Genomic DNA, 23,526 nt, shown 5'->3' with positions numbered 1-23,526 from the left:
CCTCTGGCAAAAGGAAACAAAATATATGGAGTATCATGAAAGTTGCAAATACAGAAATGTGGAGACTACCTCAGGAAGTAGACACCAGTGATCCCACAAGATAGTGGTTGCAAGCACTACCTTCCAGTAGAATTCTTTATTCAGCAATATTATTTCGTACTTACTGGAATGACATAATGAGTAGTTTGATTGTCTGTCTGTCTGTCTGGTCTGTGTGCCATGCCCTTCTCCCACGTTTTATATGATAGAATCATAGTAGCTGATTAATTCTGATTATTTAACATCTTATTGCCTTGCTCATATCTGAAACTGCGCAGAAAGAGATTTGTCCTTGGAGACAAATTTTATGTAGGGTAATTTGGTCGTTCTTAAATTTACATTGCATTCTCTCTACAATTTAATTCTCTGAATCATATTTCTGTATTGTACATAAAATTTATACCTTTGTCTTACAAGTTGGGGCAAGAAAAATATTGCTATTTTTGTGACCCAGAACCATTCTTCATTCTTAAACTGATCTGAAAGAATGATTCAATTATTTAATCTTTAAGCATTCTTTGTGAAGCTAGTTAAATATCCCCAAGAATCTCTTTGCCAACCTTTCTTATACAAATATACTTTGATGAACCATGTAAAGTTTTATTAACTCAATCCCCGAAACAATAACTGGTAGATAGTAATTACTCAATAATTTGAATGAACTGGTCTGATATTTTATATAAAGCAGCTGAGATTAAGTGGAGACATACTTAATGACCTAGATCTGAAAAGCTAGTGCTAAATCTTGTATAATTAATTCTCAGTAACCAGTGTCTGTTATCCATTTTGCAGAACATTTACCACTCTTTGCCTATCTCCCACTGCTCATCACTTATTCCATGTTCACCTTACTTTTCTACTATACTTCTGAAGTGGGCTTTTTGTAACATTTCTCAAAACTCATGTTGCTCAATTTCTCAAGTTTCTTTTTTTCTTTCTTGCTTTTTTTTTTTTTTTTTTAGAGCACTGTTGCGATCAGTTGTTTCTTTAACATTGTCTTTTTGTGCTATTTTTGAGGAATTGTGGTAGACAGACAGACTTTATTGGGTTCAAATCTCTGCCAGCTATTACCTGCGTTTACCTAAATAAGCTGATTAATCCTATGGGAACTCACTGCCTTCTACTATAAAATGTATGTAATGGCTGCATCATAGAATTCTTATTTGTAGAATAGTAGACCCTCAATAAATATTTGTTCTTTATGCTTTCCCTAATTTCTTTTGCTTTCCTAGTTCCTGATTTTGTTGTTTGTTAACTTGAGTCTTCTATTTCTTTGCTAATGAAAATTGTGTTTCCTTCTATGTAACCTCATTGTTACTGCCCAGATGTGACGAGCGCTCCCCTCCCAGGGGTGTTTTCCCACACAGGGCTTCACCTATCATTAGCTCATGAACTATAATATTGAAAGATGAAAAGTAATTTTTCACATTTGGGTCCTATTTGGATTAATGTTCCTGACCTATTTTGTACAATTTGGCATTGAATGCACAGAAATATAGATCTTTAATCTTTAATCCTGTATTTAAATAGTAGAACATACGGACTCTATAACCCTACTTTTCATCATTATTTTGCCTAATGATTGGACAACAAATGTTTGCCTTTATTCTCATATAGTGGAGAAAAAAATTAGCCTTTAAAGAAAAAAAGCTGTTTTTCCCTTTTGCTCTTCAAGCTAGTATTTTTTAGTGCCTTTCTATTCAAGGTGTGGTCCTTGGAGCTTGATAGAAATGCAGATTAGCAGGCCCTACCTAGACCTGGTGAATCAGAATCTGCATTCTCATGAGATCCCCAGGTCATTTCTATGCACAGTACAGCTTGAGAACTGCTTTGAAGCATATTAATTAAATGAATTGAAAGCCATTTTTAACTGGAGAAAAGATCAGAAAAATCAAGGCAGTATTTAAATATCATTCATAAATTTGTGAATGGGGGCTCAAAAGAGGTCTTACTTTTGAAAAATGTACGTTATAAACTTACAATGTAAATTATAAACTAATTGCCAGTAGAAGTGACAATCGACAAGGTCTGCCATGACAAAGGAGAGGGTCGGGTAGATTTTTCTGCTTAGTGCTGAATGAAGCCATGGAAAATGTTGTTCGTAACTACCCTTATGTTATATTAAAAAAAAAAAAAAAAAAATTACCAAGTGACATATTTCTAGATTAAAAGGAAATATTAAAACTGGCTTTCAATATTTAAAGCTTACTTAACTAGTAACACTTCGCCTGACACTGACTCATGTCATTTTATTTCAATCTTCTTTTGATCCATGCAAATAGTTACATGGTTTAACATATATTATCATGTCACCTTTCTCAATAGATTAGATGAAAGAATGTTTTAACACTGGATGATGAACCCTATGGCCAAGCCTTAATGTGACAATGTTTCCAATAAAGGAATGAATCTAGGCAAGAAGAAAGCCATATTTTCCTTTTTAAAAATGAAAATGCATTATTTATACCTACTCTTTCAATATTGTGCACACTGATAATTAATGAATGAGAAGTTTTGTAATCATTCATCTGAGGTGTTTTGCTGCATGTAAGAGTTGTCAATCTCAATTTTATTTGTGGAATCAAAAAAGTAGCAAACCATCAGTATCGTTTCACTTCTGATTGTAAAGATGCAAAGGGTATCTTAAGAAGTATTAACATAAAATAAAATTAGTCCTGTTCTGCTTTATTTTAAATTTACTGAGGTTATTTTTTTTTTTCTTTGCTTCACATTTAAAGAACTAGGTTCCTTTCCCATACTTGGTATGTAGTACATCTTTTTTCTGTGAGTTAATTCTCCAAGTCTGGTCTGTCAGCCAGTATAAACAACACTTGATGAATGAGACTCAAGGTGTTTAGTCACCTGAAGCAGCTGTTTGAAGTAACTCTACACACAGCCTGAGGCCTGTGTTTTCACAGCTGTGAGAACTCTTCAAAAGCTTTCCCTCTTGGCCTAGCTCTTTGCTGTGGCTTTAAACTCTTAGCGCAAAATCTGGACTATTTCAAAAGAGTAGAATGAAACTAGAGACAGTACTTTTGCATGATTTTGAGCCAAAAATGGCCTAAAATAAATAAATGAAGTACATTTGAAAGTGCTTTACCTAGGTGGGCTATATATTTGAGAATTGTTCTCCCTCTCTATGTCCCCATATACTCTCTTAAAAGGGAGATGTGTGGCTGAAACACTATGCTTTGTTTATATGGTAGTATTTTCATTTTCTGTTCTGATTCTATGACACCAAGACTAAAATCTTATGAGCTTGGAACTTTATGTACCTGAATTAAGCTTAGGGAATTGCTGGATGTTTGAGAGAGTTCCAGGCTCATAAATCGACCTAAGGTGATTAAAAATGGCATTCTTTGCCAGCCTGATTAGGTGATTCAGGCTTTTGAAGTTTCTCTGATGTCTTCTATTGACCTGGCAAGCTAAACTTATGAAGCAAACTTAAATGTGACCACTACATTTGTTATAAGGCTTCAGACTTCCTTGAGCCTATTTCAACAACAGCTGTTTTTCTTCCTCTTATGTATAATGAAAAGGACATCACTGCTTCTCACAAAAAATATCATTACTTCTCTACTAGAAAGATGGAAGAACCATTTTTGTTCATATATATATACACATATATACATGCATATATATGTATATATAATGGTATGCCATATTTATAATATATATGTTAATTTTATTTCTGAATTTAGAAAATGGATATTCTCTTTTTGGAGTTATTTGGCACTATGCCAAGTAGAGTATACTTGACTTTTATAAAATTTTCATGTGTTTCATAATATATATTCTTTCAACTATTCTCCTTTATTAATTAATTTAATTAAACAAAATAATATGTCTGGCTTATCCATTCACTTCACAAATATTCATTTAATATCTGCCAGGTGCCAAGAACTGGATCAGAGAATGTAGAAGTAAAATAGACAAGGTTCTGCCACCACGTGGCTTAAAATCTAATTGAGAAAGCGTGCATGGAGTAGTAACAAAATAATAATGAGTGTTTTACAATCAAGGTAGATGCTAGAAAGAAAGGGCCGGGATAGAATGAGAACAAATAATCCTTAACTGTATCTATCATACTTTCTCTGAGGCTTAGATTTAAAGATAATGTTAAAATCAACACTGATAATGAATTTTTATTATAATCGTATCTTAGTGCATTAATTATTAAAAGAAAGTCTAGTTTTTATCATTGTGGTTTTCATATTGACTCATGTGATATACTTTATATGTTCTGAATCTTATTTTTTGTAAATGTATTGAAATCCAAGTGCATTTTTATTATTGTCAAATACTTAGGTAAAATATTCAGAATACTTGACACAGTATTGAGGAGCTATGAGATTTTGACAATTTGTGTAGCCATGTCTTCTGCTTTGTATGATTTTCTAAGACAAAGATAGAGTCGGGTTGAATAAATTAGAGCTCTTGTATTTGTAAACAAACAATTATTTCTATAACTAATAAATTCTGAAATTTCAGTGGCCTAACAGGAGTGAGCACACAATAGCTAAAGGGTCCCTGCCTAGGTTTTATACCATTTAAGCTAAAAACAATTGTTTCCTTTTTTTCTTTTTTTAATTTTTCTTTTTTTCTTTTCTTTTTTTAATTATAGTTGACGTACAATATCATATTAGTTTCAGGTGTACAGGATAGTGATTAGACATTTATATAAATGACAAATTGATCATCCTGATAAATCCATTACCAATCTTATACCATGCATAGTTATTATAATACTACTGACTATATTATCCATGCTATACCTCCCTGAGACAATTTGGTAACTACCAATTTGTACCTCTTAATCCTCTTCTCCCTTCACTAATCCTCCACCTCCCAATCCAACAGCCATCAAAATCCTCTCTGCATCTATGAGCTTGTTTCTGTTGTTTGTTTATCCTGTTCTCTGGATTCTACATATAAGTGAAATAATATACTTTTGTCTTTCTCTGTTTGACTTACTGCACTCAGCACAATACCCTCTAGGACCATTCAGGTTATGGTTGAGTAATATTCCAATGTATAAATGTACCACTTCTTTATCCATTCACACATTGATGGGCACCCAAGTGCCTTCATATCTTGGCTATTGTAAGGAACGCTACAAAGAACATATGAATGCAAATGTCCTTTAAAATAGTGTCTTAGGTTTCTTTGGCTAAATACCAAGAAGTGGGATTACTGAGTCCTTCTTTGTCTCTTGTTATAGCCTTTGTTTTGTTTTAAAGTCTATTTTGTCTGGTATACATATTGCTACCCTAGCTTTTTGTTTGTTTGTTTGTTTCCATTTTTATAAAATATCTTTTCCCATCCCTTTACTTTCACCTGTGTGTGTCTTTTGATCTGAAGTGAGTCTTTTGTAGGCAGCATATATAAGGATTTTGTTTTCCTTTCCATTCAGCCACCCTATGTCTTTCGATTGAATCATTTAATCTATTTGCATTTAACTAATTATTGATAGATATGTAGTTATTGCCATTTTATTATTCATATTTTTTTTTTATTATTTTTTCTTTTTCCTCTTAAAGAAGTCTCCACATTTCTTGTCATACTAGTTTGGTGGCGATGAAATTATTTAGCTTTCTCTTTTCTGGTCTTTACATGTCTTTCAATTTTAAATGATATCTTTGCTGGATAGAGTAATCTTGGTTGTAGGTCCTTGCTTTTCATCACTTTAAATATCTCCTACAAATCCCTTCTGGCCTGCAAAATTTCCATTGAGAAATCAGCTGACAGTCTTACGGGAGCTTCTCTTGCTGCTTTTAAGATTCTCTTTCTCTTTAACCTTTGACATTTTAATTATGATATATCTTGGTGTGGGCCTCTTTGGGTTCATCTTGTTTGGGACTCTCTGCACTTCCTGGGCCTTTATGCCTATTTCCTTTGCCAAGTTAGGGAAATTTTCCATCATTATTTCTTCAAATAGGTTTTCAATTCCTTACTTTCTTTCCCTTCTCCTTCTAGGACCCCCGTGATGCAAACGTTGGTACACTCGATGTTGTCCCAGAGGCCCCTTAAACTATCCTATATTTTTTTATTCTTTTTTCTTGTTGCTGGTCTGGTTGGGTGTTTTCTGCTACTTTAACTTTTAAATCTCTGATTCAGTCCTCTGCTTCATCTAATCTACTGTCGATTACCTCAAATGTATTCTTTATTTCAGTTACTGCATTCTTCATTTTTGACTGTTTTTTTTTTTCTATCTCCATATTTATGTTTTCTATGTCTTTGTTGAAGTTCTCATTGAGATCATTGAGGATCCTTATAACCAGTGATTTGAACTCTACATCTGGTAGATTGCTTGTCTTCATTTTGTTTAGTTCTATTTCTGGAGCTTTGTTCTGTTCTTTCATTTGGGATATGTTTCTTTGTCTCTCCATTTTGGCTGCCTTCCTACTTGTTTCTACATATTAGGTAGAGCTCCTATGTCTTCTGGTCTTAGTGGCTTTATGTAGTAGGTATCCTATGGGGTCCAGTGGCATAGTCTCCCAGTTTACCTGAGCTGGGTGCTCTAGGTGTGTTCCCCTTATGAGTGCCCTCATTTTGTAGTTGAGCCTTGATTGCTGTTTGAAAGTCAATGCAGGGATTGACTCTAAGGCTAATTGATTGTGAGGACTGGCTGGGACAATAGTGGAGAAGTAGTGGTGCAGAGGCTGACTCTACAGAGCATGATTCACTTTAGCAGGGCTCTTGTGTTTGTCCAGTCTGCTCTTTAGGTTTATCATTTCTGGAGATGGCTGGGTGGTGCTCTGGCATGGTCTGAAGCATCCAGGAGGTATGCTGGCCCTATAGTCTCCCGAGAGGGGTCCCACAACAGGCCAAGTTCAGCCATTGCCTATGCCCTGCCCAGGACCACCTGGCATGAACCACAAAATGATCTATAGATGTCTTCCACTCACGCTGAACTTGGATGTGCAGTGAGAAGTGCTGAGCTGTGAATCGAGGCTAGTTGACACTAGTTCCAGCATTGTGGCTGTTTAGCAAGAGGTATAAGACATGCCGAGGCCAGATGCTATTTATTTGGGGTTTGTCTGGAAGAAAGAAGCTCCCTGAAATTAGACAATTCAGTTCTTCTCCTGTATGTCTCTGGCACATTTCAAACTGTAGCCCCAGTGCTGGAGCTCAGAGCGAGTGAGTCCATCAGTGAGTAAGTTCATGTGAGAAAATGCCCCATAAGGAAAATGCCTGGAACTCCAGCAGCCCTTTGTCTCACTCAGCCACAAAGTCCAATGGTTTTCACACCCAGAAGTTGGAGACTTCTCTTTCCAACACCCAGCACTGGTGCTCCAGGCTGGGGAGCCCAGTGTGAGGCTGGGACTCTTTGATCCTCCACAGGAACCTCCACAGCCAAGATAGTCCTCCCAATTCTCAACTGCCACATGTAGATTTTGGACCCACCCATTTCAAGTTTCTGTACCTCCTACCAGTCTTGATGTATAACTAAGGAAATATCCTGTAATACTTCTGTTCAGTTAGACTATAAGCAATTCTCATTGATTGTTGTTCTGCAGGTTAGTTGTAATTTTGATGTGCTTGTGAGAAGAGGCCAGCACAGTGTTTACTTATTGAGCCAACTTGATGGGAAATTCTGGTTGTTTTCTTTTTAAATGATTTTTAAAAACTAACAATTTCATGCTATGTGAAAATTATATAAAATTCAAATTTCAATGCCATTAATAAAGTTTTAATGAAACATGGCTGCAATTATTATATGTATTGTTTTTAGTTGCTTTTGTTCTGCAATCAGAGTTGAGTAGTTGCAACAAAAAGTATAGGGCCTGCAAAGCTGAAAATATTTATTATCTGTCCCTTTACAGAAAAAGTTTGCTGTCCCCTTACCTAATGTAATAGAATTTTAATTTTTTTTATTTATAAAAATGGTTATTCTTGATCCATAAATGTCTCTCCTCAAAGCAGCGTTTCAGAGATTTAGAGTCCCTTCGTTTCCTGCCTCGGGAGCCATCTTTAATGTGGTTTTCCATGGTTGATGTGCTTATTTACAGCAAGGGTCCTCAACCCCTGGGCTGTGCATGGGTGCCGGTCAGAGCCCTGTTAGGAGTTGAGCAGCAGGCCAGCCAGCGAAGCTTCATCTGTATTTGCAACCACTCCCCAGCACTAGCTAGCATCATCACCTCAGCTCCACTTCAGATTATTAGGCCTTAGATTCTCATAGGAGCGCATTCTGATGCCAACAAGGTTGGAGATTTATAGCATGCTGGAAGGACAAGAACATAGTATATAACGTATGAGCAAATTTTTGTGAAGCAGACCTGCATATATGATACACATTGATCCTGTTTACGATGGTTTAGTGGGAATGCAATCCTGTAGCCACACATAACTGCAGATGACCTTGAGAAATACAGTCTAGCTTTAAGACAAGGAATAAGAGGAAAAAAATTAGCAATCAGCTAATAGCCTCTGCTATAAAATTTTACCTCAAAATCCTTAACAATTTAAGGGAAACAAACATGTAAAAATATAATTATATTATTCTGTAATGATTTAACTAATAGTTATAACAAAAGTAGACTGAAAACAGGGAGAAAGGAATTATTTAAAGATTTCTAAAATTGGCAAACTCAAGAAACTTGCTACAAAGGAAATATAGAAAGACATGTAAAAGTTATAAGTTTTGTGATATCAATTTATATAGAATGCTAAAGAAACTCTGGGATGCTAGTGGGACTAGGGTAAATCAGAAAAGTATTTACAAAGGGGCTATTGTTTTTATGATAAAAATAATAATAGCTACTGTTTATTAAGCACATATTATGTTTAAGTTACAATAGGAAGTCTTCATGTATTAAATGCTTTATTTATTAATCACCACAAACTTGAAAGGTAGTTTTTATAACCATTTTATCAATGAAAATACTAAGACTAAGATAGATTAAATTTTTTTCTCAAGGTCACATTTCTAGCACATTGAGACTATAAGCCACATCATTTTGAATCCAAAGCTTGTGCCCTGGACTCTCACACCTCTACAAACAGGAAACCAGATATACAACAGGAGAGGGTCACTCCTTATAGAGAATAATTAATATGCAAATGATGAGGTGGATAAAACAACACACAAAAAACAATAATTATTTGTGACTAGAATATGTAGGAAACATGGAGAAGAGGTAGATGATGAGGATACGGCAGATTGGACTTCAACTTATGGTTGTGGAAATCCAGGAAATATTTTTATGTGCGAGAACAACATGATCAAATTTGGGTTTCAGAGAAATAACTTACATGTTCAATGAAGGACATATTTGAATGGAGAGATGGCATATTTTGAAGAGACAGATAAACAAATTTCTAGGGGATAAATATTCTTAGAATGTATCATTCACAAAATAGTGGATTAAAATTTTCCTAGTCAACTAAATTTTTAATGTAGTTCATTTCAGAGAAGAACTAACAAGCTAGCTTGAATTTTTAGAAGTCACCTAATGTTTTCCTATTAGTACATGATAGACTACCAGTTACCGAAGATGAATTTATAAAGTAGCCTTGATTCACAAAACATTTAAGGAAGACTAGGATCTTGATTATTTTCTTAGGGGGAACTTTTTACAGAGCTCAAAACTGCAGAAATGAACCCCCTCATGGACACTAATGCAGACATTACCTGGCATTTGTACAAAATTTTTATGAGTTCTTTCTCACCATAAAGGGCATTGCTTTTTTACTACTCGATTTAATTAAAACTTGTTGTAGAGACCACCTATGCAACACAACCACTTCTCACTTCCAGAGTTCTAACAGAGAAGGGTTCCTCAGATCTTTATTTTGAGAATTTTTAACATTTTCCTTCATCCTCCTTCCTAGGCTTGCAGAACAGACTATTGGTATTCTTGAGAATATGTATCTTTACTTCAAAATCTTTTTACCTGGCAAATTAATATTTTGGCTTTAGATTTTATGTTTCTAAGACTTGGAATTTCTTTGTGCAAACAATTAGCTTACAAATGAATGATTGTATATAGAGCTCAAATTTTGTATTTGCTTTATTTTTCAAGTATAAACACACTCTAGATATTAAATCAATAATATCAAATTTGAATATGTTTTACTCTAAAGCTACTCTATTGCAACAGGACCCCAGGGTATGTGTGTTTTCTGAGCTACACATAGCTGTACTTTGCTGTTGTCAGAACCAGGTTATCCTTTAAAATGCTCTCTTATGAGCAGGGATTTGCCCAAATTCTATCCTTCTTTACTGCCATTGGCACTGATCAATGTGCTGCCAGATAAATAGTAATCAAACAGTAAATGTTAGCTAATATTATTAAAAGTAATAATAATGTCATGCTTTTTGAAATAAGAATCATCTTGACTATACTTAGATTTGGATGGGGATGATTGTTTCAGGGTGATAAAGATGACTTCCATCTATTTTCCACCAACACTATAAAAATCAGTTCCAATATTAGCAAACTTTATGTGCAAAATTTGTATGTATATATGTGTGTATGTGAACACATAAACATACATATATGTGTTAGGTGTATATATATACACATGTATGTATATATAGTTAAATTTTATATATATATATATATATATATATATATATATATATATAGTCAAATTTGTTAACAAGCATTAATATTAGAATCTATAACAAGAATTGATACCAGCTCATCACTGTATTTCTTAAGTCAGGTTCTCAAGGAGATAGACTTTGAGACAGGAATTTGCTTGCAAGAAGATTCTATGGATAAATACTCATAAGGAAGAGAAAAAAGCAGACCCATGAAGAAGGGGAGTTAAATTATGATGCTGTCACAACAGAAGACTTGGCCTATCCCACAGGGAACTTGGAGTCTTAATAGCCTTGCAGAGCTATCTCAGATTGAAGCAAAAGGATTGTTATTACTTAGTCATTAGATGTGGCCTTGTTTTCAAGGAGGGGCATTGACCTTAGGTGGAGTATTTTCCTTCTGCCTAGGTAATCCTTAGGGAGAGACTCAGCTGTGGGGCACCAGAAGCCAATACTACCAGGTCTGAGGGGGAAAGTACTTCAATTTTCAAGTATTTATCTGGGCAGCAAACTACAGTATCCACTACAATTCACGTTTTGCATCTCTCTGACCAACTTGCTTCTTATAATAAGTTCATCTCAACCAAGACTAGCTCTATCAAGATTCTAGTTGGTCACTTTTTCTGTGGAGATTTACAATAAAGATCAATAGCATGAAATACAGTCTTTATTAATGCAACTGATCTCAGATCTGCAATGATATTCACCATCATCTTTCTAAACCACCTATCTAGATGCCACTCACCCTAATTAGTAACTCTGCTATTCTAGAAGCCTTTAATAGTGGGGTGATCCAGACCCTCATCTTGAGAGGTCTGAGCCCCTGATCATTATACAATTATTATACCAAGGTTACTACACTTCCCTATTTATTATCAAAATAAATGACCCAGTGATCACTAAGTGTAAAATATATAGCTCCCTAACTCCATTGAGCAACACCAGCTCTACCTCCCCCTAATGATCAGAGCCAGTTCTCCCTGCCAGAATGGCAATTCCTTTTTCTGTCTGTTGGCATGAGGAGCACAAAGTAACTGGATGGCAGACATGGATTAAGTTTAATGGACTTTTTCTGTGTCCCTTAGTGGGAGCATTCCTCTTCTGAACAACTGGATCTCTAAAACCACAAATCCTAGGGTTATAGGAGCAAGAAGCACAGATTATTCAAATAGGTTATTGATGTGATGACAAGTGAAGTCACCCCTATTTCTCTCTGGTTCTTGGACACATACATTCATATATTGGGGATAAAGTATTCTGTAATGGTAATTAGTTTAGGAAATATACTGCATCCTGGAGTTTGATGTCTCATCTTTTCAGATTATTTTATCTCACACCTGGTCTTCAGCTGCACCTTCTGAAGGCTGTTCCATTATTTTCAGAGGCAGACAGCTTCTAGGTTGTATAGTATGTGACTGGGTTAGTTGATCCCATGACCATGAGTCCATTATTATACCTTTTTTGCAGTAAAGTGGTTTCATTAGTCTGATGTAATTTTGTGTGGGATCCTTTGTATCTGAATCTCTCAGTTTGGAAACACTCAATAGTTGTGTTGGCCAAAGCCTTGCAAGCAGGAAAGGCAAACCATACCCAAAACAAGTATTAATTCTAATCCAGATGAATTGCTGCCTCACCAAGGAAACAATGGAAGAATTTTGTCAACTATGAATTATGTCCATTTCAATTACACTTACAGAGTCTGGTGATATGGTGTTCAGGTGTAGCTAGTCACTCAAAGAATGCACAGTGACCTGGACTTACACAAGGACTCCATTTATTATCTGCCTTACATATATCCACACTTAAGCAGGTCTCTGGGTTTCCACATCAGCTCAGATCCCTTTTCAAGCAATCTTGGAAAGTTTAGGTAGTCCCTTTCACCAGTATACAGTTTTCAAAATAAATAATCAAATTTTTTGTTTGTTTTGTTTCTTTCTCTTTTTTTTCTTTTCTTTTTTTCTTTTTTCTTATTTATTTATTTATTTTTTAGAAAAGGTTGGAGGAGTCACTATTATATATAATTGTGCTATTGTAAGGTTCTTTCTGGGAAGCCATCTTTTGGTATTCGAACGTTTCCATATTTGATAACTGGCTCAAGTCTGAAAGCCAGGAACAAAATCATGACTTTTTATTGGGATGATTACCCTTGATCTCTTCATCTTCCATCTTTGATGACAATTTGAATAGATTAAGCAAAATTTATGTTGACTGCCCATCTGTTTTGTGTATAGGGGTACTATATGCTATTGAAAATATCCATAATTCCTTGTGTTGTAGGGACCCCCTAGTTATTATTCTCACTTACTGCTCATGATGAAAATTGCACAAACTTTGCTTCTGACAATTGTTACCCCATTGCCTCTATTCAGGATGCTTTCATCCTAATTACTATAAGGAAGCATTGTACTTTAAATGCACCTCTCCAGCTGAGCTCCTAGACATGCTATTGCTCCTTTTACCAGTGCATTCTTTATTGCTTTTGTAAATGAAGTGTCCTCTAGTCCCTTGCATGTGACATAGTTCAATGGTGTCCTTTTCCAGACTGACATGGTATATCCACACTATTATGCTTACTTCTCTGAGCTTTTTGATCCCTTCTTGCACAGTCTTCTGTAGTTATTCTGACATTTTTACTACACTTACTCTGGGCTGTCACTGTTCCAAGTTTCTAAGGCTCACTATAGAAGTGTAGCACCATCTCCAGAGAAACTTGTCAAGGTGTAATGTCTGTATTGTGATCATGGAAATGCCCTCACACTGTCAAACTCTTCCTTATTCAAACATCTACTCTCCTTGACTCTGTGTCCTCAGGATTCAATCTTACACATACTCTCTTGGCTCTTGCTTTTTCGTATTGAATAGGCCCTGTGGCTCCTTCAGGGTCTCATTCATTCTTTAGAAGCCTAGCATATCCCTGGTGGAGTTATTTTATGAGTTAACCCTAGCTATTGGTCCTATTATCAGGGATATGGGGATACATCCTAAGTGATTTTGCAGGACAGAAATGTCAATATTATTTTCAAGTAAAGAAGTTAGCACTGATTTTTAGCAGGGAAGAGACATCTACTAAACGGGTTGTACTCATCCAAAGGAGTTTAGGGAATCTGATGATCCAAGATCGATTATAGCTATGCAGATGTCCAGATATCAAGTCTCAAGGTCTCCCTCCGACCCAATCAGAGCTTTAAATTTGATGCGTCAAACTTGTCAGCAGTGAGAATTCAGCCTTCTCTGGAGCTCTGCCATTCTAACAATCAAGTCCTCCATGTGGTCTTCAGCTTTTTCCCTACTCTGACTTCAAGAGATCAGAAGCTCTTTATACTCAACTAAAGGCCTTCTGGTTTTTATAGCTATTCTTAAATTTGTGATTAGTTACCCTCACTTTTTTTTTTTTTACCCCCCAATGCATTAATAGCCCTCGACAATAATTTTCTGATTTTAGTTTTTATAATTATTACATCCTTTGAACTTCATAGTTACCTAAAATATTGAACCCACCAATACACTCTTTTGGACTGATATTCCATATCATTGTAGCCCTGGTGAAAGTTTTAACACCAGCACCATACCACAAACCAGGGACTATTAGCATCTTCCACCACTAAAGCCAGTCTGATGTCAGTCTCTATGGCAGTCTGGAAGCTGGTGTTCCAGATCCAAATCTCTTTTTAAAGTTTAGTTCCTTTGACCACCTCTGCCACCCACTGTTAGGTCATGATCCCAGGAAACAGACTGTGAGGCAGAGATTTGTGTGTAGGTAGCTTTTGGTAGGTATCTCCAGAATGAACACAACAGAGGAATGAAGAGTGAAGAGTTGAATAGAGGGAAAGATTGAACTGTAGTCCACTTGCAATGAAAGCCTCTGTCAATATTAAGAGGAGTCCTGGAGGAAGGATATCTCTGTAGAGTTTCCCCACAAAAAGGGGAAAGTTATGAGCCTTTGTAGCCCCTCATTGCTCAGTCATTGAATATGATCTGCTCTTGAGGATGAAGCATGAATGTGGGTGGGAAGCCGTCTCACCCAGAAAGGGAATCACTGCAAACCATCATCAGCCAACATTCCTGACAGCTTAGGAAATGAATGCTCAGTCTTGAAGTAAGGAGGGAGATATTGGTAGTGAACCTCAAAATTCACTAGCCTAAAATATTGTCTCTATTTAAAATAGTCTCCATAAATTAATTATTCAATTGCGTTAAACCATTATAAAATATTTTGGGTAATCGTTCTTACCTTAAAAAAATGTTGGCTATGAGACTGATGGAAGAATTATGGTAATAACCTATGTTGCTTGCTCCACCAAAGATAGTAGTCAAGAAGGCATACATACATAAATAGAATGAGATAAATATGAGATAGAAAAAAGAGATTATCCTAATCTATCTCCGTCAACTCCCATCCATATCTAGGAGACTATATATAAGTGCAAAATTATATGTACTTGAAGGCCTAGGGTTCCTCCTTTCTCTTAATTACATTTCATAGTAGTAATATATGAATAGTGTTTACTATTTTAACTATGGAAAATCACGTGATAATCTATTTGAATATTTTCTAACCAAATTCTCCAAGCTTTTGTCAATCATGTAGCTATAAAATTAGACAAGTTATAGCCAAATGAAGGGAAACAGTAAATAAAATAAATGAATATAAAACATGACTGCATGGTGATGATTGCTGTTGATGAGTTCTACAATAAGAAAATCAAGTAGAGGAAAGACATACGGATTGTTGGCATGGTAGAATTTCAGAGAGTGAAGATGATTGCGCAAAGGATGTACCATTTGGTACAGACCTGAAGAAAGTGAAAGAGCAGTCTTTGCAGATATCAAGAGGAAGACTGCTCCAGAAAGAATAGCAAGTGCAAAAGACTTTTATTGTGAGTACTTGCCTGTGTGCTCAAGGAATAGTAAAGAGTGAAGGGAGGAGAGATGTTGTAAGCATGGGAAATAGTTTTAAGCCATTGGAAGGATTTTGACTTTTACTCTTAGGAAAATGAGAAGACATTTGGAGCTGAGGAATAACAAAATCTGATTTTGTTTAAAAAGGGTCACATTTATTACTAAGAATGGATTTAGAAAGGCAAAGATAGATATGGGAAGATCATTTTGAAGGTTAGTGTAATAATTCAGGCACAAAGTTAAGAGGTTTTGGGGGAGAATAAGATAGTAGCTATGGAATTAAAAAAAAAATAGACTCTGATATCTTATGAAGGTAGAGCTGCTAGAACATTCTGTAAAATGTGAGTAAAAACAGTCAAGAATGACTTCATTTTGTTTCTGAATTGAGTAATTATAAGAGTGGAGATGCTGTTTATGACAGTGGGAAGACTGTAGTAGTTGTAAGTTTGGTGTTGAGAACAGACCAGGAACTCAGTTTTGGCATGTTAAGTTTGAGATTGCTCTTAGATATCCAAGTGGAGACCACACATCAGCAGCTGAATACATAAACCTGGAGTTCAGAGAAAGGTCTAAACTGAAAATGTACATTTAGAGCATTACTATATTAAAGAGCTCTAAGGATGCAGATGAATAAGAAGCAGAACTAAAAAAAAAGCAGGCTAAAAGGTAGGAGAAAAACCAGAAAAGGGTTAATTCATAGAAGACAGTGAAAAAAAATGTTTCAAAGAGAAGAGATTTCTTTTTAGACTGTAATATACAGAATATTTTGTAAACTGTAAATATAGGCAACTGATTTTGAAGAAGTATTTGGCTATAAAGCAGTAATCCAAAAAGCCAATAAATATTTTTTCAGTATATTAGGCACAGGTAATTCAATGCTACCCAGTTGTTAGCTGCCAAATTTGAGACAGTTCTATGAATTTAGGTTTATTGAAAGTTCAGTTTCCTGGAAAACTATGAATATATCATTTTATCAATAGTATTCATTTGGAAGAGGCTCTGTATTTATATTGGTTTTTTTTTTCAATTTCTGTATAAAATGTTCACATTGATATTACTCTTAACTGAAGCAATAATGCAAGAAAATTAGAAAACCACAGGGTCATCATAACGCAAAAGTTTAGAAATACTCAACTTGTTAATACCTAGAATACTGACTAGATAATGATCTCTAGAACTTACGCTCTTATATAAGCAAATGTAGTGCCTAATTTTTTATTAAGCAATTTAGTGTCTCCCTAGCCCCTTGATTAATTTGAGCACCATCTTACAGATCTCATTCCTCTCAGTTTTAGCTTTCATGTCGTTGAACTATAATGCCGTTAACATCTATTTCAAGTAATCTCCCCTCCCTGGTGATTGATGTTAGATACAACAATTATGATGCCAATGCTGGGGATAATTCTTCACAGATGTTGCCAAATTACAGGTTAAATAGGGAAAAGAGTTTCTATCTTCCGGCCACCCACTCTTCATTCCCTCGAAATAGGTGCGTGGTGCTGTGTATCCTATGCTGTAGGTATGCCAATTCCCCAGCCTGTCCCTCATCTGGTTTAAATGACTTCCATTTGCTATTTCAAAGAATGACAGAATGTTACGTTCACAGTACTTTGCAGGTACAAAATGCAGTAAGTCAGCCTTAAATTTTAACTGGCAAAGAAAAGTCCATTGGGTCTGGCACAGTCATGCTGATTTTCCCCTTATTATAAATAACATTTGCCATTGCTAATAAAAAAATGAAATGATATGACTGTGATTTGCTTCAAACTATTACGGCAGAAGGAAGTGGTCTTGAGTTGGTAATTGTTAAGGCTGGGTGATAAATACATTATGACTACTTTTATATCTGCTTAACTTTACATTTAAAAAGCATTAAAATGAAAGCAGAGTTTGTGTTATTTTAACCCTTCATAAACCTTTATGTTCTCATAAGAAGGAAATATAGAAATTCCACAAGTAAATCTCCTCTTGGTTATTTAAAGTAATGAAGTCATATTTTCTCAGTCATTCAATTTGAACCAGTGGATTATGGTATGACATTCCTTTAGTTTTGCATTTATTTTTTTAACTGAGTTCATTGCAGTTCTCAGCAGAGAAAGAGAGAAGGATATGAGATGAGGGACAGAGGAAACTTGGGTTGCCAAGTAAACAAGTAAGGTTAGAAAAAAGATTCGGGGATTTAGGTTTTAGCCTCACCTAACAGCTGATATATCGTAAGCCAAGAAAGTTTGATCTACGTCTTATTTAGTTGAAATTCCTCCACCTGGATAAACTGAGGGTGATTATTTGAGGTATTCCCACAGAGGTGTCAAGAGGCTCTATTAATAAATGTAAGTCCAGAATGTAAATTTAAAGACACTCCATGTCTCCCATGGGAGCAGGAATAATTACAGGTAATTTTTGTTCTATGGCATGATTTATTTTAAATACAGTATTCCTACTCGAGGTAGAAATATTATGTGGCAATTTTTTTTTTCTTTTTGAACTACCTGTGATCAAATGGTCACCTGATGTAGCTTAATATATCTTGGCAATATTTCATTAAAGGCATTCACCAATATAGTGATCTACATTTTTTTTAATCTCTAGAGGGAACATTGCTTTTCTTTAAATCACTTGCCAATATCTTAAACTATAATAATCAGGAAGTATTTCCAAGTGTCTAATTGAAACTCTTACAACTGCAATTTTATGTCATTATCCTTGAATTTTCAAGGTATTTTTCTTATTTTCTTATTTTTATCATTCTTCTTACTTTCTTAATCACTTGGACATAATTTTACTTGTAATATCTTGAGTAAGATCAGGTACAAGATGTTACATGCAAGAAGCTGAAAGGGAAAGAGAGGAAGGTGGATGTGGAAGAAACCAGGAATATAGAAACTTGACTACTTACTCTGTGCAAAGTCCACACAAACCAGGTTTGATTATCTTAAAAAGAAGGATAAATCTAAGATTGGTCAATACCTACATTCAAAGCAATAGAATCTGAAAGTGAGATATGGCAATCAAGATCTCCAAGCAGTTGTTAAACTGAAAATGCATTCTGCCCCAATTGTTATAAATTACAAATATATCTTTAATTCTTTTTTACCTTGTACCCACATCTTTTATAATATGACTTTACAACTTTTCTCATTCAACAAGTGGAGTCTGCTGTTCCACCCCTTGTATCTGGATTGGTTCTGTCACTTGCTTTGGCTGATGCAATGCACATTTCCATGCTCTCTCCCGGACCTCTGCCAATATGATATGTGCAGTCCTAGGTGAATCTGCTCAAGTGTGAGAAATAATGGAGGAAAACTGAGTTATTCAGGCAACTCCAGAAACAGAGCCACTAGTTAAACACAACTAAGGGAGCCAGCAGAGACCAGAACAACTGATCGGCTAAGCCTAGTCTCAATTATAGACTGTGGAGTCATAAGTTAAATAAAGAGGTGTTGTTTTAAGTCACCAAATTTTGCAATCATTTGTAACAAAGCAACAGATAACAGATCCAAAGACACTAAGATTACTGACAAATAAACTTGAGGTCAAAGTGAAACTCATTTTAGCAGGGGTACTATAAAGCAAATCAGGACACACAGTCACATAAATTCAAAAACCATGGACAAGGTAAAGCAAACTCTTGAGACTCTATAACTGCAGTAACTGGAGTTGAACTTAACTTTTGAATTTGTTAGCCATCCTGCTTAATTTAGTGTCATCTACAAATAGTATACTTTTCTCCAGTGTTTCTCAAAGGGAAGAGAGCTGCTCTTTGTATGTTGTAATAGACAATTCTTTGTTAATAGAACTGGAGATTAGGGTGTTGGTGTCTCAGGTCCCAAAATATTAAATGCAGTAGTACTTTCCTGGCATCTCTGATAACCCAGATATTTTAATTTCCTTAAGATAATGTAATGCCCCAAAAAAGAAATTAAATGTTAATTCATTATTCTTGATCAAAACGTGTGCTTGTTTACCTATTTTGACTTTAAAAGGTGAAAACCTATTCTTTAGATTATAGATATGATCAATTGAGAAGCAGAAACTGTGTGGTCAGTTGCTCTTTCTGAATATGCAGCACCTAGCAGAGTTCCTGGCACATAGTAGGCATTGAATAAATACTTTTTGATGAACTGACTGATCGATGAGGAAACTGCTCATGTAACGAAGCATTCATTCAAATCTATTTCAAATACTTCTTATAGTATTGTCTTGAAGAGGCCAAGAAGATTGTCTTGGCCACCAATGTGAACTCATTTAACTCATTTAAAGTGAATGCTTTACTATCTGAACAAGGAGTTGAAATTGATTATTATGAGTTCTAAGCCTAAACATGTATTATCTCATTTAATCCTTCTAAAAACCAATGGTATAGTAGTATTTTTATGCCCACAATATGACCAAGAAAGAAAAAAAAAAAATGGAGAAAAGGGAGATAACAGGCCTTGAAGAAATACTACCTTAAGTGAAGTTGATCAACACACATATTTTTCTTTTTAGTTAATTCATCTAATTCTCTCCACTGCCCCTAAATCAAATTTTTACCTGATAATATAAAATGAGAAAACATTTTAAAATGGGTGTTTTAGAGACTCATATTTTGAAGTCCTGCTTTCAGAGAATTTATCTTCAGGAAATTTATTTTCAGGGAGTTTATGCGGAAGATTCAAATCATATTTCATAACTAAAAAAGTAAGTAATACAAATTCAAATAGAAAAAAATGTTTCAAATATTTTACACAATGGATTTGCAGTCCTTTCAAATAAGATGTTTAGGAAAGACCCATATGAGTTGATATTTGAACAGGAATTTGAATTACATGAAGTCACTAACAACAAGGAGAGGTGAATAGGCAGTAGAAAATCTACATAAAGTAGTCAGCTCAGTGCTGAGTACTCAGTAAGTACTCCACCAATGTGTAGGTTTAATTAACACATTCATTGTGTTTTTAAATTACCATCTCAAATATATCAACCATCTGTACTCAAATTCAAAATTAATATATAGTTAAAAACATATTGTTATGCTGCACATCTTCAAAAATAACAAAACATTTTCAAACGTATAATTAAATTTGATTAAATAGATTTTATTATTTATTGATAAAACAATTGAGATTTCTCATTAAATTATCTCAAGTTAGGAAGCCAATTTAGTTTCTAGTGTATAGATTCAATCAAATAAAATCGAGGAAGACAATGATAAAGAATAAAGGATCCAAATTCACAATTTGGCTGGATTTGGAAGAGACACAAATGAAAACCAAAAATTAGAGTATAGTAAATGTCTCTTCGAAAAGAGAGATCTGGTTCTCTTGGAACCAAGAAGAAGGGCATTTTAAACAGAATTAAGGTCAGTAATGACTTCCTGCTCAATGTGAAGGCTGAGCTGACCATGTGAATTCTTTTTTTTTCCTAATGTGAAATTCACATGACATAAAATTAACCATTTAAAGTATAAAATTTGGTGGCATTTAGTACATTCATGATATGGTACAACAATCACAGCTACTGAGTTTCTAAATAATTTCCCCATTCCCAAAGGAAACCCATTAGGCAGATACTTTCTATCCCTTCTATACCCTTAGCCCTTGATAACCACTAAGCTGCTATCTATCTTTCTGGATTTACCTATTCTAGATATTGTGTATAAAAGGAATAATATAATAGATGACTTTTTGTCTGGCTTTTTTCATTTACTTTTGAAATTCATTCGTATGGTAGCATACATGAATATGTTGTTCCTTTTCATAACTGAGTAATATTCCATTGTATAGATATACCACCTTTCATTTATCCAGTCATCTGTTTGATGACTGGATAAACAATCCATTTGGGTTGTTTCAATACTTTGACTATTGTGAATAGCACTGGTATAAACTTTCACATATCATTATTTGTTTAAATATCTATGTTTCAATTCTTTGAAGTATATACCTAGGAGTGGAATTGTTGTGTTATATTGTAATTCTACATTCTAGATGAATTCCTGATGTAAGTGTTCATCAGGTAAAGAAAATACAGAAAAGGCATTGATGAATATGAAAAGACATGACAAAATTCTTGGGGATAGGTATGATCTGATACAGTAACATCAAAGGGCGAACGTAGGAGAGATATGGGGAAGAATACTAGATAATTACACAGGAACTTGATCATGAAAGACCTTATGGGCTAAAGAGCTTAGAATTTACACTATGGTAGAGCTTTCATGATGAAGATTCTAACTTTCAGCCTCAGATCCACTTAGACCATGAGTTAACTCCAATAAAAGCAGGCAGCATATGTTAGCACATGGGTGTCTATGTTTATTTAGGTGTCTAAGCCTAAATGTCAAAAAGATACTCAAGATGACCTGTAGTGGAGATAAAATGGCAACCAGTATAAAGAGATAGATACATGATGAATTTTATAGATTAGCAAAGTCACCGTGGCAACAATACAGGTTATGAATTATATGGCAGCAATGGGTGTGAGGTTGCATCTGAAGGCAAAAGGAGAGTAAAATCATCAGCAAAATGTGCTGAGAGCTTCAATAAAGGCAGTGCTAGTGGCATTGCATGGAAGAACCATATTGTAAAGATTTTAAAGGATGGAAGATGATCTTTTGATTTAGATATGGCAAATGTATAGGACAACCTCTGTATAGCTTTTATCAAGCCTCAATTGTGTGAACCAACATAAAGATTTTAGTCCATAAAAAAAAAATTGTTTTGTTTATATAAAAAGCAAACAAAAAGCAAACAAATAAACAGCTATTTTCGTTTTGTTTTTTTATCTAGTTTTTAAACTTGGAAAACCCCTTACTTTAGGGGATGCCTACATTATTTCCTCTTAAAAACTACAAGTGAGTTGTTCCCAATGTGAGCATGTAAGTACAATGCTAAATATCATAGTCATGGTTCTTCGATATTATTCTGTGCTCATCAAAAAACTTAAGGTTTTAAGTTTATTGCTTACATAAATAGAGGAAGGTTAGGCAAACATTAGAGGCCAGAGAAATATTGAACATATAAAAAAGCAATATCTTTCAAATTAAGTGTGAGTTCACGGTTTAACCAGGGCTTTTCGACTTATGCACTATTAAAGTTTTGGAGCAGACGATTACTTGTTATGAGAGACGTACCTGCTATACATTGTGGGATCTTTATAAGTATCCCTGGCCTCTACCCACTAGAAGCCCTCTCAAGTTGTGACATGCAAAAATGTCTCAAATCAGTCTACAACCATGCCACTCTGAACACGCCTGATCTCATCTGACCTTGGAAACAAAGCAGGGTCGGGCCTGGATAGTACTTGGATGGGGGACCACCTAGAAATACCAGGTACTGTAGGGTTTTTTTTTTTTTTTTTTTTTTTTTTTTAAGTCTTAGATATTGCCAAATGTTCCATGGGATGTAATGTCATCCTGAGTTGAGAATCTCTAATCAATCTCAAGTGCTTAAAATGTGAATTGTTTATTTAGGCAAAACTTTCTCCTTTATATACACAGTATTAATCAATTAATTTGCAAAATTTGTTCTGGTAATTTTCTCTGTGATTAAATGCATCACATTCATGACTTGATATTGTAACCATAGTCAGTATAAATTGTGACAATATTAAGTATCAAAAACATGTTCTGTTCTTTCAAAAAACCATTCAACAAGTTGTTATTATTGATGGCTTGTTGCTTACATTGTATTGCTCTAAACTCTTTGGAGGATAGAAAATAAATTCTATTCATTCAAATAGTTAATAATGTCTTTGAAACGGGCAGTAATGGCTTCAAAATGTCTGTATAGGAATTATTCAGATGGTGATTTGCTGGTAGGTGGGAATCAGTTTACTGTAAAGTTAGTGGCATAGCAAGCAAACTATGTTGGTTTCCTTCTTAATTAGACTGAACATTTATTTGTAGCAGCTTGTGTGATAAAGCTGATGATGATATTCATGGGGGGGGGGTTAAAGCCCTCCCCCATTCTTCACCACCTCTATGTGACTACTGGAGTGGTGACAGTGTAGATTAAACACTAAAGCAGAATTTTAATGAATGTCAAAACGAGAGTGAA

General features: G+C 34.9%; 1 pseudogene; it reads left to right on the top strand.

Annotated features, from left to right (window-relative positions):
* Positions 1-22,693: 22,693 nt before the first annotated feature.
* LOC111736127 lies at positions 22,694-22,812 on the top strand (annotated as a pseudogene).
* The last annotated feature ends 714 nt before the right edge of the window (positions 22,813-23,526 follow it).

This window comes from Pteropus vampyrus, unplaced genomic scaffold, assembly GCF_000151845.1.
Source record: "Pteropus vampyrus isolate Shadow unplaced genomic scaffold, Pvam_2.0 Scaffold17, whole genome shotgun sequence".
Classification (NCBI taxonomy): domain Eukaryota; kingdom Metazoa; phylum Chordata; class Mammalia; order Chiroptera; family Pteropodidae; genus Pteropus; species Pteropus vampyrus.
Note: the sequence above shows the minus strand (reverse complement) of the source record. Positions and strands in the feature narration are given on the sequence as shown.